Raw genomic sequence first — 12,706 nt, 5'->3', positions numbered from 1 at the left:
TCAGGACTTTGACTAGGCCACTCCAAAGTCTTCATTTTGTTTTTCTTCAGCCATTCAGAGGTGGATTTGCTGGTGTGTTTTGGGTCATTGTCCTGTTGCAGCACCCAAGATCACTTCAGCTTGAGTTGACGAACAGATGGCGGACATTCTCCTTCAGGATTTTTTGGTAGACAGTAGAATTCATGGTTCCATCTATCACAGCAAGCCTTCCAGGTCCTGAAGCAGCAAAACAACCCCAGACCATCACACTACCACCACCATATTTTATTGTTGGTATGATGTTCTTTTTCTAAAATGCTGTGTTCCTTTTACGCCAGATGTAACGGGATATTTGCCTTCCAAAAAGTTCAACTTTTGTCTCATCAGTCCACAAGGTATTTTCCCAAAAGTCTTGGCAATCATTGAGATTTTTCTTAGCAAAATTGAGACGAGCCCTAATGTTCTTTTTGCTTAACAGTGGTTTGCGTCTTGGAAATCTGCCATGCAGGCCGTTTTTGCCCAGTCTCTTTCTTACGGTGGAGTCGTGAACACTGACCTTAATTGAGGCAAGTGAGGCCTGCAGTTCTTTAGATGTTGTCCTGGGGTCTTTTGTGACCTCTCGGGTGAGTCGTCTCTGCGCTCTTGGGGTAATTTTGGTCGTCCGGCCACTCCTGGGAAGGTTCACCACTGTTCCATGTTTTGCCATTTGTGGATAATGGCTCTCACTGTGGTTCACTGGAGTCCCAAAGCTTTAGAAATGGCTTTATAACCTTTACCAGACTGATAGATCTCAATTACTTCTGTTCTCATTTGTTCCTGAATTTCTTTGGATCTTGGCATGATGTCTAGCTTTTGAGGTGCTTTTGGTCTACTTCTCTGTATCAGGCAGCTCCTATTGAAGTGATTTCTTGATTGAAACAGGTGTGGCAGTAATCAGGCCTGGGGGTGGCTACGGAAATTGAACTCAGGTGTGATACACCACAGTTAGGTGATTTTTAACAAGGGGCAATTACTTTTTCACACAGGGCCATGTAGGTTTGGATTTTTTTTCTCCCTAAATAATAAAAACCATCATTTAAAAACTGCATTTTATGTTTACTTGTGTTATAATTGACTAATGGTTAAATGTGTTTGATGAGCAGAAACATTTTGTGTGACAAACATGCAAAAGAATAAGAAATCAGGAAGGGGGCAAATAGTTTTTCACACCACTGTATTTATGCAGAAATATAGAAAATTCTAAAGGGTTCACAAACTTTCAAGCACCACTGTAAATATATATTGTAATAAGGCAAATCACAAATCATAAAGGTTTGGGGTTTTGAGCCCCGTATACTGTTACCAAAAATTGCAGAGTCAAATTTTCTTTCAAACAAAAAAAACATTAGAAATACAAAGAGGGGTGAACAGACATTATAAGGCGGACCGGAAATTAAAAATATGGAATGCTGGGAAGGCGTGGTGGTGGATGGGTAGTAGACGTCATCAGCAGGGGACCAGAGGAGAGAAGGGAACCCGAAAGTGTTGCTTTCTTGTTTGTCCAGGAAGGATTATGGCAGCGGTGCTTCGTCCTTTCTATGGAAACAGAGAGAGAGAGGTTAGTACCCCGCCTTTGTCCCCTGGCACGAGTTGCCACGATGCGCATCTGGTCCTTAAGCTGCTCCCCATGCGCTCGTGCGTGACACAACCCCCCCCTCCAGCCCAGACCCATCGGGTTGGGCGGCCCGAACCGATAGGTTGTGAACTCGGGAGAGAGCACCAGCATTGGCCTGAAGGTTACCCTGACGATAAGTGACCGTGAACTTGTAGGGTTGTAAGTCCAAGAACAACCTAGTGATCCGAAAGTTTGAATCCCGGTGGAGGGCCATCCACTTAAGGGTGGCATGGTTCGTCACCAGGGTGAACTCCCAGCCCAATAGGTAGTACCGCCCACTTAATGGCCAGGGCTTCCCATTCCACCGCTTCATACCTGGTCTTCCAATCTAACAGTTTCTGGCTAAGGTATATGATGGGGTGCTCGACCCCATTGATGCTCAGGCTCAGCACAGCACCTATACCTGTGTCCAAAGCATCGGTCTGGAGGAGAGAAGGCAGAGTAAAATCAGGAGTTCTCAAAATAGGTGCCGTTGTAAGGGCCATTTTTTAAGTTACATGAATGTTCGTTGCATCCTGCAGTTCCACACCACATGGAGAGGGGCCCATTTCTTTGTCAAATTCGTCAAGGGTGTGGCCCTCTCTGAAAACCGAGACACTAACTGGCGATAGTAACTCGCTAGTCCTAAGAAGACATGCACCTGTTTCTTGACTATCGGACGGGACCATTCGAGGATGTCTTTGATTTTTGAACACTGTGGCTTCACCATTCCCCCTCCTACAAGGCAGCCCAAGTACTTGGCTTTGTTCAAAACAAAAAAACATTTTTCAGGGGTTTATACGAAGCCCGGCTTTTGCTAGCATCAGGAGAAATGCATATACCTGCAATACATACTTCTCCCAGGTGCCGGAGAAGATGACTACATCATCGAGGTAGGCGGCACAGTAGGACTGGTGGGACTGTGGCACTCTATCTACCAGATGCTGGAAAGTCGCTGGTGCCCCATGCAGTCCAAATGAAAGGACCTTGTACTGCCAGTGTCCACTAGGGGTGCTAAAGGCTATCTTCTCTTTCGCGGATGCTGTTAAGGGAATTTGCCAGTATCCCTTCGTCATGTCAAGAGTAGTCAAATAACGAGCCGTTCCCAGCCTCTCGAGGAGTTCGTCTACCCGGTGCATGGTATAGGCATCAAACATGGAGACCTGATTGATACATCTGAAGTCATTACAGAACCTCCAGGAGCCGTCCAGCTTAGATACGAGGACGATAGGACTGGACCAGGAGCTATGGCTTTCCTCGATAATGTCCATGTCCAACATTCGCTGTACCTCTAGCTCAACTTCAGCACGTTTTGCTTCCGGGAGACGATAGGATTGTTCCCTGACTACCACCCCCGGATCCTTTACAATGCCGTGCTGAAGCAGCACCGTCCGGCCTTGTGCTTCACTGACCACTTCCAGGACAGACTGGATGGCTCCTTTGAGCTCCCGTCTCTGGTGGGCTGTCAAATTAGGACAGAGGTTAAGATCAGCTTTTTCTGAGAAAAGGGAGAGGGTCAGTCCGGAGGGATGTGGCTCTTCCCTATCCCTCCAGGGTTTTAGAAGGTTCACATGATAAATCCTTTCGCTCGGTTGATGATTCGGCTGGAGGACCAAATAGTCTACGAGCCCCTTCCTCTCTTTAACCTCGTAGGGGCCCAGCCAATCGGCCAACAATTTGGAGTGGAAAAAGGGCCCAAACACCATTACACGATCTCCTGGCTGAAACTTGCGTAGGGAGGAATTCCTGTTATAATTCGAGGCCTGCACTGCTTGAGCCTTTGACATATGTTCCATTAGGAGGGGTCGGATTTTTTCTAATCTATTGCGTAACTGCACGATATGTTCCAGGATTTTAGTGGAGGGAAGCACCTTGCCTTCCCAACCTTCTTTTAGTACATCTAATATGCTCCGGGGTTGGAGTCCGTAAAGGAGCTCAAAAAGGGAGAACCCAGTGGAGGCTTGTGGCACCTCTCGATAAGCAAAAAGCACCAGCGATAAAAGTTGGTCCCAGTTCTTACCGTCCGCGCTGACTACCATGCGGAGCATCTGTTTCAATGTCTGGTTAAAACGTTCCACCAAGCCGTCTGTCTGTGGGTGGTATACCGAGGTCCTGAGATGTGTAATGCGGAGTAACTTGGCAACCTCCCTGAACATATCCGAAGTAAAGGATGTACCTTAGTCTATAAGGACTTCTTTAGGTATGCCTCCTCGGGTAAAAAAGTCCTACAAGTTCCCGTGCGATATTTTTTTGTATTGGCAACTCGCAATGTTGGACCTCCTCATTGATCCCGGGCCAATAAAACCGGAGCTTCAGCCTCTCCAGTGTTTTTTCGGCCCCGAGGTAGGCACCTAAGAGGTGGGTTTGTGCCAGTTCACACTCTTGCCGATGGTAGGTCCGTGGGACTAACAACAACTTCTGCACCTCACCTTTGTGTTCTGCAACTCGATACAATAATTCATTATCCAGTACAAAGTAGGGTCTCTGTGGAGTGGAATCAGTTAACGATATGTCGTTCGCGGATACGATGGTATTCCTGGCAAACTGTAGGGGATCGTCATTCCACTTTTCTCTTTTAAAGGACGCTGGTGTGGACCGAAATTGATACTCCATGCCAGCAAGTAGATTGGGGTTAGCCCTGTCTCGACTCAGAACCTCCTCCAGTGGTACTTCTGGATTGATGTCTGTAGCCGAAAAGGGCTTGCCCGGCTCATTCACGTCATTAATAGTCACTGAAGACCACGGTGTGGGAGCAGCTGGGAAGGGCCCTTGCCCAACCCTAATCAGACCTAGCTTGGGGTTCAGAATGGTAATAGCTCTACCACGGTTACTTTCTGACCAGTCTTGTCCCAGTATAACCGGGAATGGGGGCTCGGGCAGCACAGCAATGAACATTACTCTAGGTTCCCCTTCCCAGGTTATAAAGCACTATGCAGATCTGTACGACTCGGTCACGCCATGTACACAAGTGAGTCTCGAGTTTGGAGCTCTCCACTGTCGCGGCAAAACATAATGGCGGGCAACAATGGTAATGTTACTCCGGGAATCGAATAAGGCCATCACCAAGTGCCCATTTATCAATACCACTCCCATATTGCTAACCGCCAGAGGATTAGACAGAGCACAGTACCTCTCACCCTTGATCCAGCTGCAGTCCATGGGTTCCTGGTTGAGGGGACAGGAGTTGACAATATGCCCCACCTCACCACACTTGAAACAGCATAGCGAGGTAGGCACCTTGTCCCTGGGTCTAGCCAGAGCCTCCAGAGCGCGGTGGGTGGGTTTCGGGGTGGCCACACGTCCCTGTTGGACCCCACGAGCCGGCTTCTCAGACTCCCTGTGTTGAGCCACCACCAGTTGTCTCTCGAGCACCTCCAAAAGGCCGTTCATATCCTTGAAAGGATGTCTCTGGACCTGTTGGGTGAAGTATTCTGCCATTGCATGGATAAATGCCTCACAGACCACCTGCTCGACCACCTGTCGAGCCTGAGTAATGCCTGGCTGTAGCCAGTGTCCAATCTTACCCTAGAATTCAAAGGCCTGGGATCTAGCTGGGCCAAACTTCCACTACCATCATTCCCTTGCCTGCTGGCCAGAGGTTATGCCGTAGTGTTGACAGATCTCGGCCTTAAGGAGGTCGTATTGGGCGGCTTCCTCCTCGGGGATATCATGATAGGCCTGCTGCACGGGCCCTTCAAGTACGGGACCAGAATGGAGGCCCACTCCACCCACGTCCATTGATTATGGGTGGCCATCCTCTCAAATATCGAGAGGTATGACTCGATATCATCTGCCTCCGTGAGAGGAATGATAGGAGGAGGCAGGGTTTGTGTGGGCTCTGACTTTACCGTCTCTGCTGCTGCCAGCCGCTTCTTTGTCTCAGCGAGCTCCACCGTCGTGGCCACCTGGTCCAGCTGAAGCGCCTGGAGCTCGTTGGCCATTGTGCTGAGAACATTTTTTTCTGGGACTTTGTATCCTGCCGACTACGCCACTGTAATAAGACCAATCACAAATCATAAAGATTACCGTATATTGTCACCAAAAATTGCAGGGTCAAACTTTCTTTCAAATGAAAATACCATTAGACATACAAGGAGGGGTGAACGGACATTATAAAGAGGCGGACCGGAAATTAAAACTATGGAAGGCTGGGAAGGCGTGGTGGTGGATAGGCAGTAGACATCATCAGCGGCAGACCACAGGAGAGAGGGGAACCCGGAAATGTTGCTTTCTTGTTTGTCCAGGACAGATTATGGCGGTGGCGCTTCTTCCTTTCTATGGAAAGAGAGAGAGAGAGGTTAGTACCCCGCCTTTGTCCCCTGGCACAAGAGTCCTTAAGCTGCTCCCCATGCGCTTGTGCATGGCAATATATATACTTGACATATACATATATAGATATAATTTATTGATATGTGCAGTAAATATTCATAATTAACATGTACACTGCATAAAATGTATTTAGCTGTTATAAACAGAGGTATGCTGCATGAAATTAGACACTATGCACATTATGGCATGGGTGAAGGTAAACAACAGAAACAGAGAAAGTAAGATGGAAGCTTTTAGAGACAAAAAGGGGTTGTAACCTACATAGAGACAAAGGTTATTTATCTGACTGTAATCAAACAGAGACAGAGAAAGAAAGGAAAAGCATATGTTTATTCGGCTGGAAATATATGGTCATTTCTAGTTGGCTGAATTTTTTTAACACAAAGAAATGAATACAGCTGTAAAATAGCCACCACATCCTTGAAATGTGAGCATTTGGACTAGCACACAGGAAAGCAAAAAAAGCCAAGAGTAATAAATCAGCCAGCCTGCGAGCCATCCCAGTATCCTAAACTGGACCCAAAAACATGATAAAATTAGAACATTAGAATAATCTAAACAAGAGCAAGACATTCACCCCAACAAAGCTTGTCAGTTCTATCCACTTAATTCTTACAAAATAAAATTAAGTCTTTCAAGTTGTGAAAGTCCCTAATGTCATACTGGCTGCTACACTACTTAGTAACTTAGTCCATGTGTCTCTGGTTCTCTGTATGAAGAAAAATGTACTCTTAACAAGTTGTATCCCTGTGTTCTAGAACTCATTGTAAAGTAACAGTCTCAATCCACTGTGCCAATTCCCTTCATAATTTAAACACTTCAATCATGTTATCTCTTAATCTCCACTTTCCTAAGCTGAAAAGGCTCAGCTCTTTTACTCTTTCCTCATAACTCATTGTCTGCCGTCCTGGAATCAGCCTAGTCACTCTTCTCTGGACCTTTTCTAGCACTGCTATGACCTTTTTGTAACTTGGATACCAAAACTGCACAGTACTCAAGATGAGGCCTCACCAGTGCAAAGTGTGAGTATAACCTCCTTGGACTTGTGCTCCACATAATCAGGGCACTATATAACCTAACATTCTGTTTGCCTTCTTAATGGCATCTGAACACTGTCTGGCAGTTGATAATGACAAGTACACTACGACTCCTACAGTATAGTCTTCTCATTAGTTGTACTCACATTTTAACTTCCTACATGTAATACTTTACATTTACTTCCAATATCTGCCACAATCCGTCCAAACCTGTATGCTATATATGTCCCTCTAAAAATTCAATGGATTCAAGATTATCTACCAATCCACGTATCTTGGTATCATCTGCACAATTAACGAGCTTGTTACTTATATTCCTATCTAAATCATTTATATATATATATTAAAAACAGCAGCAGCCTTAGCACTGATCCAGATGGGACACCACTCTTAACATCAGCTAATTCTGACAGGGTTCTGTTCACCAAAACCCTTTGCTTCCTGTGTCTTAGTCAATTTTGCACCCATTTACACACAACACCCTGAGCTCTCACTTCTTTTAGTTTGATACCCAACCTCTCATGTGGCACCGTACCACATGCTTTCTGAAATCACAAACATGCTGAATCTTTGGCATAATGTACAAACCAAAGTTTTAACGATACTGGAGCCAGTAACAGAGATAAAACTCTTTGCCACTGTGTAGGTGGAACAGGTCAGTCTGACTGGACTATCAATCCAGCATGTATTATGAAGCAGTCTGATTTAAACTAAAACTCTGCTTTGAAATGATGAATCATTGGGGCACATTCTTGGTCATCAGGTGAACTGTTGACCTTCCTCTCGATAACAAATTTATCCATAATGTTATGTCAACATTTTTGGCTCTTCATGACTTCTCAAAAATAAAGCATTCAGATGTCTCAGCAATTACATAAATTATATATAATAGTACAAGTCTATGGAAAAATTAAGTGGTATTCATCAAAACTTTCAGAGGAATAAATTAGTTGTGTTAAAATATAAACTCTGTGTATAATGTATGCAATAAAGTGCTGAAAACTACTTTCAGTGGTAAGCTAAGGTAACAATTTCAAAAAGTTGCCAGAAATGATTTACAGTGATATATGAATGGCAAAGCTTCAGTGATACATTGTGAGAAATGTATGTAATTTTTTATGGTTTGAAAAAGTATCCTACAGAATTATTCAGTATGTTCTACTTGTAGAACACAGTTGTTTTGTATACTTTAACATCTTGGTGATTCAGTATTTAGTTTATGCAATTTAAAGGAGTTTCTTAAGTAATTAATACATACAGTGCATCCGGAAAGTATTCACAGCACATCACTTTTTCCACATTTTGTTATGTTACAGCCTTATTCCAAAATGGATTAAATTCATTTTTTTCCTCAGAATTCTACACACAACACCCCATAAGGAAAACGTGAAAAAAGTTTACTTGAGGTTTTTGCAAATGTATTAAAAGTAAGAAAACTGAGAAATCAGATGTACATAAGTATTCACAGCCTTTGCTCAATACTTTGTCGATGCACCTTTGGCAGCAATTACAGCCTCAAGTCTTTTTGAATATGATGCCACAAGCTTGGCAAACCTATCCTTGGCCAGTGTCGCCCATTCCTCTTTGCAGCACCTCTCAAGCTCCATCAGGTTGGATGGGAAGTGTTGGTGCACATCCATTTTAAGATCTCTCCAGCGATGTTCAATGATTCAAGTCTGGGCTCTGGCTGGGCCACTCAAGGACATTCACTGAGTTGTCCTGAAGCCACTCCTTTGATATCTTGGCTGTGTGCTTAGGGTCGCTGTCCTGCTGAAAGATGAACCGTCGCCCCAGTCTGAGGTCAAGAGCGCACTGGAGCAGGTTTTCATCCAGGATGTCTCTATACATTGCTGCAGTCATCTTTCCCTTTATCCTGACTAGTTTCCCAGTTCCTGCCACTGAAAAACATCCCCGCAGCATGATGCTGCCACCACCATGCTTCACTGTAGGCATGGTATTGGCCTGGTGATGAGCGGTGCCTGGTTTCCTCCAAACGTGACGCCTGGCATTCACACCAAAGAGTTCAATCTTTGTCTCATCAGACCAAAGAATTTTGTTTCTCATGGTCTGAGAGTCCTTCAGGTGCCTTTTGGCAAACTCCAGGTGGGCTGCCATGTGCCTTTTAGTAAGGATGGCTTCCGTCTGGCCGCTCTACCATACAGGCCTGATTGGTGGATTGCTGCAAAGATGGTTGCCCTTCTGGAAGGTTCTCCTCTCTCCACAGAGGACCTCTGGAGCTCTGACAGAGTGATCATCAGGTTCTTGGTCACCTCCCTGACTAAAGCCCTTCTTCCCCAATTGCTCAATTTAGATGGCCGGCCAGCTCTAAGAAGAGTTCTGGTGGTTTCGAACTTCTTTCACTTACGGATGATAGAGGCCACTGTGCTCATTGGGACCTTCAAAGTAGCAGAAATTTTTCTGTAACCTTCCCAAGATTTGTGCCTCGAGACAATCCTATCTCGGAGGTCTACAGACAATTCCTTTGACTTCATGCTTGGTTTGTGCTCTGACATGAACTGTCAACTGTGGGACCTTATATAGATAGGTGTGTGCCTTTCAAATCATGTCAAATCAACTGAATTTACCACAGGTGGACTCCAATTAAGCTGCAGAAACATCTCAAGGATGATCAGGGGAAACAGGATGCACCGGAGCTCAATTTTGAGCTTCATGGCAAAGGCTGTGAATACTGTACATGAGCGTTCTCAATTTTTTTATTTTTAATACATTTAGAAAAATCTCAAGAAAACTTTTTTCACGTTGTCATTATGGGGTGTTGTGTGTAGAATTCTGGGGAAAAAATGAATTTAATCCATTTTGGATTAAGGCTGTAACATAACAAAATGTGGAAAAAGTGATGCGCTGTGAATACTTTCCGGATGCACTGTATTACATGTAATGTTGGTTTATTCGTAATCATACAAATATGTGGTTGTGTGATGCCTCGTTTCTTATTTTCTTTATGATTAGCCACCTACTCACATTTTTATTGCACTTATAGAAATGTAGTGATTCATAGTCTTTTCAATTTGATTTTTGTTGCTTGTGTGTCTATTGTTTGAAGTAACCTATTGTATATTAATTGTATATTTGCAACTTTGGACAATTGTTCTTCAAAGCGTTCCTTCTATTTCTGTGCATATTTGAAAAACCTAGACAACTACCCATTCTACTTTAGAAATGGTACTTTATTATAAAAAACAGGCTGTTTATAAAAACTATACCAGTGGTTTTTAAAAATGTGCCTCTACAGATTCAGGAACTGGACATTTAAATATGATTTTTAGTTAAGGAATGAAAAACAGCCCTTGATAAAACATTCTCTTCTATGATATGTGAAACATGGCCTAACCCATTATTGTACATCAGGAGCATCGCTCTTCCTCTCTCAGTTCAGGCTATCAAATGTGTTTTTGGGTCAAGATTCCATTAAGGATCTTGTAAGGCCTTTTATCAGACATCAGCTGAACCATGTTACATGTTTTGTAAATGTCCACTGCTCAGGCCCTATTGGAATAAAATCCTTGCTTATTTAGAAGATAGCCTTGGGTTCACAATCATCCTTAAGCTTCTAGCATCTTTATCTTGGGTAAAATCTTATGGGACATCACTTCTTAATGAACAATCCATTTAACTAACACTAAACTACCATTACAGCATTTATGTTCTTGCTGAAGTGGCATAATCCTAGGTAATTTTAAAACAGAAGATGAATTATGCCCTATTTTATTTAAAACTAACAGGAATATAACCATAGCATAAGCGATACTCATGCAGTCCATGTGAGACACCCAAAGCGCCTCTTCATCAAACCTCCAAAAAGCCAGCCATAAACATATTTATTTAATTGTTGCAAGAATAAATTAATATATTTGTGATAATACTTGAAATCTGCATAAGTTATCTAGTAGACAACGAAGATTTCCATCATATCTAAGCAGTACTTAGAAATGAGCTATCCAGAAATTGGTACAACATGGCATTGTCAGCCTACCAAAAATAACATTTCTGTTTAAATGATCAATTGAAGAGGGAGCTGGTGAAACATTATCCACAGAGCAGATCATGTCAGATGGTGAATTCAGCAGAAAATGATTCTTCTCTTTGCCATTCCTGCCCAGCTCTTTTCATTGCAGATGGTAATGAGTGTATCAGTAACAATGTGCTGAATGAACTGTCAAGTCAACACCCATGTAGAAATAACAATCTGCAGTATTTAAACAGAAATAAGTCAATAACATTGCAGTCTCAAAATTCATTATTATTATTGTAACAAACACGAAGATAGAAAGACTGAGGCACATGACGAATTGCACAGTTAAGACCAGCAACTGCCATGTTTACTTAATTAACAATGACAATGACAATAACATTCTCTTTTTAATGCAACGCTATTATGGACCATATTACATACTCTGCAATATTTATAACATTTTTAATTAATTAATGCCTAATTCAAAGTAAATAAATCATTTTTTGCAGCTCTTGGCGCTACAAATATTCTGACAACGATTCATACATAAATTTCTTCCGCTTATCTGTCTGCTAAAAATGACTTAAAAATATCATAAAATATATGACTTAGAAATTAAGAGGTCATTTATGTTAGGCAGAATGCTTACTTTTATTGTATGTTAATTATGCACCATTTATACATGAGGCCCCAGTTCTAGATTTAAAACTCAGTTTTTAATGTTGGGTTAACTGAAAACTGCAAGTGTGATATGCATGTGTGTGGGTGAATGTGAGTGAGCTGTGCAATAGACCTATGCACTGTGCAGGGTTGGTTCCTGTCTTGCTGCTGGGATAAGTTCTGCCTCCTTAGACTCTAAATTAGATGAAGCAGTTTGAAAATCGACAGATGTATGAAAAACCTTGGATTGATAAGAGAATGGAGAAAAGATGTCTCTGTTAATGAGGAATGGTGAGAGCTCTGGACAGAGCATGTGCTGTGCATTTTAAGCAAAACAACTAACTAAAGAGTAGCTCAAGTACTATCTATCTATCTATCTATCTATCTATCTATCTATCTATCTATCTATCTATCTATCTATCTATCTATCTATCCAATTTGCCATCCTCTGAAGAAATGTATATAGACACTCAAGTACAATATATTTGAGCTAGCCCATTAAGAATAAAACTTGATTTTAAATTGCAGCCCTGTATAAGCTTAATGTGTAGTCTCACACAATGTTCTGTTTCCAGGATCAATGGCTGGAATTGTCCAACTGGGCACTGTAGCTCATCAGTGATCCTGGCGTCCTTGTGCATAAACTGTAATAAAACCTATTGGCGATTGATTGTTTTCAGCCCAAGGCATTATATGCAATAACAATTTTAAAAAGTAATATTGATTCTGTTCTATGGAAACCTCCTGCAAAATGTTTTCACAAGGATTGAGGTACTTAAAACCCTGGCTTTAAGTGAACTATTGCTCTTTTCTTTTCTGAAAGGAACAAGAAGAAAAGACCATTGATCCACTGCTCTGCAGTCTCTCTAGATCTTGTGGTTGTTAAGATTAAAGCTTCATGCTGACCCTTTAAAATGTAACATTCCAGTCTTAAACAAACCAATAAATGTAATATTTCATTGTGATTAACTTTAACAAGGCAGCCAGTTGAAACACACATCTAAATAAAAGGTAGCTGCTACGGTATTCAAGTGGAAGCCACAAATCTGCTGGCATAATCCCCACCCTTGCCACTTATCCTGCTGTCTCTTCTTG

Source organism: Polypterus senegalus, chromosome 17 (genome assembly GCF_016835505.1).
Source record: "Polypterus senegalus isolate Bchr_013 chromosome 17, ASM1683550v1, whole genome shotgun sequence".
Lineage (NCBI taxonomy): Eukaryota > Metazoa > Chordata > Cladistia > Polypteriformes > Polypteridae > Polypterus > Polypterus senegalus.
This window is presented reverse-complemented; position numbering follows the sequence as displayed.